The sequence below is a fragment of the Myotis brandtii genome, unplaced genomic scaffold (assembly GCF_000412655.1).
Source record: "Myotis brandtii unplaced genomic scaffold, ASM41265v1 scaffold523, whole genome shotgun sequence".
NCBI classification, from domain to species: Eukaryota; Metazoa; Chordata; class Mammalia; order Chiroptera; family Vespertilionidae; genus Myotis; species Myotis brandtii.
In genome coordinates this window covers 2,721,903-2,728,306 of record NW_005369902.1, presented here as the reverse complement: position 1 = coordinate 2,728,306, position 6,404 = coordinate 2,721,903, and the positions used below count along the sequence as shown (strand labels likewise).

Here is a 6,404-nt window from a genome sequence, read left to right as displayed (position 1 = left end):
CGGCTCCCGGCCCTCGCGCACCTGAGTTCCGCTGGTGGCGCTGGGCTCTCAGGTGAGGAAGCCGGCCTGGAAGGCTTCTCCCCGCGGGGACTAGGGGGCGCACTGAATCACCTATTATATCCCGAAAGCCGTTCACCAGTTCTGTTTTAACTCCTTTTTCACCTCTGGGTACCTTAGGACGTCTAGGAGACAAGACGGTACAACTAGCAGGACACATGGAAAAGATAAAGCTGCCCTCCGATCGCCTTTCAGGCACGCCAACACACACTCATCCGTTTGATCAAAGATTTCAAAATGTAAAGGGATGCTCCTCTCTTTAAAAAAGAAAAGGTGAACAGATGGGAGAATTTTTTAAATGCTTGAAGAAGGCCTTTCTACACTGTGGACAAAAAGGGGCCACATGCTAACCTGACTAACGCAGGGAAGGACTGCCTGGCAAACTAAACTCAGACACCTAAAAGGATGTCTGAAATTAAAACTTTTTCCATTAAAAAGCAGTTTATAGCCCTAGCTTGGCTCAGTGGCTGGAGCGTCGGCCTGCGGACTGAAGGGTCCCGGGTTCGATTCTGGCCAGGGGCACATGCCTGGGTTGCGGGGCTCGGTCCTCAGTGGGGGGTGTGCGGGAGGTGGCCAATCGGTGATTCTCTCTCATCATTGATGTTTCTATCTCTGTCTCCTTCTCCCTTCCTCTCTGAAATCAATAAAGAAATATATTTTTTTTAAAAAATAAAAAGCAGTTTATAGTAGATAGTCGTGTCCTGGGCCAGTATCTTCCCTGACAAAGACCAACTTTGATATTAACCGAGCCTATTGTCTTTTTGCATCTACGATAATATACCTTCTGAATGTCAGGGTAACATAACTTCCCTTTTTCCAGGTCCCTCAAGGCACAACCAATGCACCAGGGCAGAGACCACAAATTCCCTCATTGTTATTGTGTGATTGTTATCTTTTGAATTGTTGACTGTTAGCTATCCAGTACCCACCACTTTGCTTTCTCCCACCTCCTTAATCTATAACCAATGGATTTCTGTAATCCACTTAAGTCTCCTCCTTTGATGGTAAGTTATAAAACTAGGTGAAAAACCCATCATTCTCTAGAGCAGTATCTCAATATGTTGAGATTCTGCTTCCTGGCAATTGTTGACAATTTGGTTCAAATAAACTCACAAAAATTCTTTACAGGTTTGAATGTTCCTTATCTTAACAAACTATAACGGAACACTTAGAAGCCATACAAGAGAAGATTAATAAATCTGACCACGTAAAAACTAAACATTTCTGTGTAGCCTGAAGTCAAAAACACAAATGACAAACTAGGAAAATATTTGCAATATATATAATTGAAGAAGGGCTGTCATTTGTCAATGAACAAAACAAAACAAAACAAAAAGACAATGAGCAGTTCACAGAAGAATTAAAAAAGAATACATAAATAAACTGCTTAATTTCAAATACAATTTATGGTATATTGTACTACTTTTCACCCAGCAGATTAGCAGAAATTTTAAAGTGTGAGGGGCTGGGGGAGAGAAGGAGGTCCTAATATATGGTGATAGGAGAAGATTTGACTTTGGGTAGTGAGCACATGGTGCAATACACAGATCTGGTAACATAGAAACCCACACCTGAAACCTATATGTTCATGGTGACCAATGTCACCCCAATTTAATTTAAAAATAAAGTTTGATAATACCCTGTGTTGGGGTGTGCAAGGAAGTGATCATTTCCATAAATAGTTGAGAGTAATAAGATTAATGCACATGCTTTGGAGAGAAATTTGAATATATCTGTCAGTGTTTTCAATGCACATGCCCTTTGACTATCAAAGAAACACCGGGACATCATCAAATAGATACACTCACATAAGTGCAAAAATATGAGTCCACATATTTCTTGCAGCATGGCTTGTAATGATGACAAACTAGACACAATCTGAATGTTGGTCAATAGAGGAGTGATTAAATAAGTTATGGTACATGTGGTGGTAGGCAGAATAATGACTCCCGAAAAATGACCACATCCTAATCTCTGAAACCTGAAATCAAGTTACCTTATGTAGCAAAAGGAACTTTGCAGATGTGATTAAATTAAAGATCTTGAAATGGGAAGATTATTTTAGATTATGCAAGTGTGCCCAATGTAACTACATGTACAAGAGTCTTTATAAGGGAGACAGGAGACCAGAAGAAAAGGCAATTATGATACCTAAAGCGGAGATTGGAGTGATTTGGCACCACAAGCCAAGGAATTCATACAAGCTCTAGAAGCTAGAAAAGGCCACCAATGGATCTTCTGATCTTTCAGAAGAAACACAGCCCTGCCTACCCATTTCAAATGTCTGTAATATAATAACTGTGTTGCTTTAAGTCACTATATTTGTGATAATTTGTTACCGCAGCAATAGCAAACTAACACCTGTATCAGAAGACTATACAACTATTAAAAAGAATGAATTAGAATATGTGCACATACAGAAAGACAATCCAATATTTGTTTTTGTCCCAAAGGAGCTGACAACACAACTGAAGAGAGAAAGCATGCACATGGGGAAGGGCAGAATGTGATTACTGCCAAGAAAGTAATGGGGACAGTTAGGGTGATCTTAGGAATCTTATTACTGGCCTCTTGAACTTTACCATCTATGAGCATAATCTGAGGACATTAGACTCTGCAAGTTGGTCTATTAACTACCAACAGCAATAATAATATCAACATAGCATTTGTAAAGAATAAAAAATATAGCATTTGTAGTTTAACAATTGCTATTTATTTAGCAGTAACCAGGGGTCAGGATATTTACCTATTTTATTGCATTTACACTTGGACCAACTCTGTAACAGAGAGGTTTATCCTTATTTTATAGATGAAGAAACTGAGGCTCAGTCAATATAAGTGATCAAACTATGTTTATCTGACTTCCAAATCCATACTCTTATCTGTTGTTTTTCAATAATTTAATAATTTTATTGAGAGAGAATCATTGATAGGTTGCCTCCTGCACGCCCCACAGCAGGGATCAAGCCCACAACCTGGGCATGTGCCCCTGACCAGAATTGAACCCAGGTCCCTTCAGTTGCAGGCTTATGCTCTATCCACTGAGTCAAACCAGCTAGGGCAGTAGTTCTCAACCTTCCTAATGCCACGACCCTTTAATACAGTTCCTCATGTTGTGGTGACCCCCAATGTCATTGTTACAAATTGAACATAATTAAAGCATAGTGATTAATCACAAAAACAATATGTAATTATACATGTGTTTTCCGATGGTCTTAGGCGACCCCTGTGAAAGGGTCGTTAGACCCCCAAAGGGCTCGCGACCCACAGGTTGAGAACCGCTGAGCTAGGGCTTAACTGTTGTTGTTTTTTTATATTGTAGTCACTTGCTTTGGTCTTAGAAACAACCCTGAGAATCATGCTCCAATAGTGTGGCCTACAGGAGCCTTCATAATCTAGCTTCTACCTCCCCCTCTGACTTCCTATCCATCCCTCTTGCTCACTCTGGTATTTCTCAAACACTCCAATTTTGTTCCAGGTTATTAGTCTTTTAATTTGCTCTTCTGCCTGGAATGCCCCCAGATAGTTGTCTTCTTTCTTTACATCATTCAGGTCTCTGCACAAATGTCACCTCCTCAGAGACCTTCTCTGGCTGTCCTATGTAAAAGGATATCCCACACACACCTCTACTGCTATCCCATCAGTCTATATCCTATCTGCATCACACTTACCACACCGGACAGTATTTATTGTCTGTCTCCCCACTAGCATGTCAGCTTATTCAATGACATATCCTCTATCCTAGCACACGGCCTACGGTGCTCAAGAACTCTTTGCTGAATTAAAGATTTTGCAACCCCTCGGCATCATTTTCTTGCATGTTTCGCCTTACACCATATTAAAGATATTAAAGCACACCTGCATTCCATGTTAACTTTATAGAAAAATAACGGTCAACATTTATGGAGTATTTGCTGTGAATGAGGACTCTTTCAAGTGCTTTACATATACCAGTGATGGCGAACCTTTTGAGCTCAGCGTGTCAGCATTTTGAAAAAACGCTAACTTAACTCTGGTGCCGTGTCACATATAGAATTTTTTTGATATTTGCAACCATAGTAAAACAAAGACTTATATTTTTGATATTTATTTTATATATTTAAATGCCATTTAACAAAGAAAAATCAACCAAAAAAATGAGTTCGCGTGTCACCTCTGACACGCGTGTCTTAGGGTTAACATCAATGATGAGAGAATCATTGATTGGCTGCCTCCTGCATCACTCATTTAATTCTCATAGTCCCATGAGGTTGATGTTATTATTATCCCACTTTACAGATGAGTAAGCCAAGGCCAGTTATTTTTGTCCATGGTAAAATAGCTAATAAATGGCAAAGATGCATTCAAACCCAAATACTCTGGCTCTAGAACTCTTTATTTTTTATTGATTTCAGAGGGGAAGGGAGAGGGAATGATGAGAGAATCATTGATCGGCTGCCTCCTGCATGCCCCACACTGGGGATTGAGCCCACAACCTGGGCACGTGCCCTGACTGGGAATCGAACCGTGACCTCTCAGTTCATAGGTCGATGCTCAACCACTGAGCCACACTGGCCAGACTCTAGAACTCATAATACCACAAAATTGAGTTGAGGATGACTTGACCTAAAGTTATGTTTTGTAGCCATTTAATCAAACAGTTAATTTCAAATGTTTTTTCACTTATTTAGATATTTAATTTCTTAGAATATTTTAGTTTTGAACTTCTTTTGTTAAATTCATTCCTACGTTTTATTCTTTTTGAAGCTATTATAAATGGAATTGTTTTCTTAATTTCATTTTCAGATTGTGTACTGCTAGTGTATAAAAGTACAATTGAATTTTGTATTTTGATCTTGTATTGAGAACTTTATTGAACTCTTAGTAGCTCTAGATTTATTTCTTTTTACGGATTCCTTAGGATTTCCTAAGTACAAGTGTGTTTGTTTGTTAAGGCTGTCATACAAAGTACTATAGACTGAGCACTTTAAGCAACAAAAAAAATGTATTGTCTCACAATTCTAGAGGCTAGAAGTCCAAAATCAAGGTGTCAGCAGGGTTTATTCCTGGATAAGATAGTGGTCTTCCTTTTATGCATTATCTGTGTTCAAATTTCCTTTTTGTTTGTTTGTTAATCCTCATCTGAGGATACTTTTCCATTGATTTTCGGAGAGTGGAAGGGAGGGGGAGAGACAGAGAGAAACATCAATGTGAGAGACACAGCTATTGGAGGCTACAACAGAGGTAGGTGCCCTTGACTGGAATGGACCCTTCAGTCTGAGGGCCAGTGCTCTATCCACTGAGCAACCGGCTAGGGCAAATGTCCTCTTTTTATTTATTTATTTATTTAAATATATTTTTAATTGATTTCAAAGAGGAAGGGAGAGGGAGAGGGAGAGAGAAATAGAAACATCAATGATGAGAGAGAATCATTGATTGGCTGCCTCCTGCATGCCCCCTACTAGGGATCAAGCCTGAGCACGTGCCCTTGACCGGAATCGAACCTGGGACCCGAAGTCCGACACTCTATCCACTGAGCCAAACCAACTAGGGCAAATTTCCTCTTTTTATAAAGGCAGCAGTCATATGAAATAGGGTCCACCCTATTGACCTCATCTTAGCTTCATCACCTCTGTAATCAGTAGAACCATATAAGGTCATATTCTGAGGTACTGGAGATTAGTACTTCAACTCAATTTTCCTTTGTGTGTGTGTGGAGAGACACAATGACCCAATTCTCCCCCTAACAAGATCATGCCATCTGCGAATAGAGATGGTTCTGTTAGGGGCAGAAATATTAATCATGCTCTGTAAACCGTGATTGCTGTTCTGGTTAGAGAAAGCACATTCCAACCTGGCTGAGAGCTGTAGTCCGGGAAGTGGGAGTTAACCCGGGAATGCAGTCCATCCTCCTCTTCCTGGAACTGCCTGTCATCATAAAAAGATTAACAACTTTGTAGCCGAAAAGAATAGAGTGCAGGCCCGTTGCAAGCCCCAGCTTGCAACCTGTAACCATTATACCCATTCTTATTCCTTTTGCCTTCCTCTCCATGTAATCTGTGCTTCTACCCAATATAAGCAGCTGGCTATGGAGGGGAGCTGAGCAGGTTTTCATGGATGACCTGCTGCCCTCCCATACTGTGGGGAGCCGATATAGGGTTAAGCCTCGGACTGACCTGTTGACAAAGTCATAAACAGGTCTTCTGAGTCTTAAACAACCCAATCCGAGAGGTGGCCGCTGATTTACACACGCTATCCTTTAAAAAATAAAAAAGGGGGAATTTGCCGGAAGCTGGTCCATCCTTGCTGCTTGACACAGTCGCTGCAGGGAAGAAACATCTGCACAGCATATGTTTCAAGGGACCTGG

General features: G+C 40.5%; 1 long non-coding RNA gene across 1 annotated transcript; it reads left to right on the top strand.

Moving 5' to 3' along the window:
• LOC106728036 lies at positions 1-510 on the top strand. Its single transcript, XR_001364274.1, has 2 exons — positions 1-52; positions 178-510. It is a non-coding gene; the product is annotated as an uncharacterized LOC106728036 (long non-coding RNA).
• Positions 511-6,404: the final 5,894 nt, after the last annotated feature.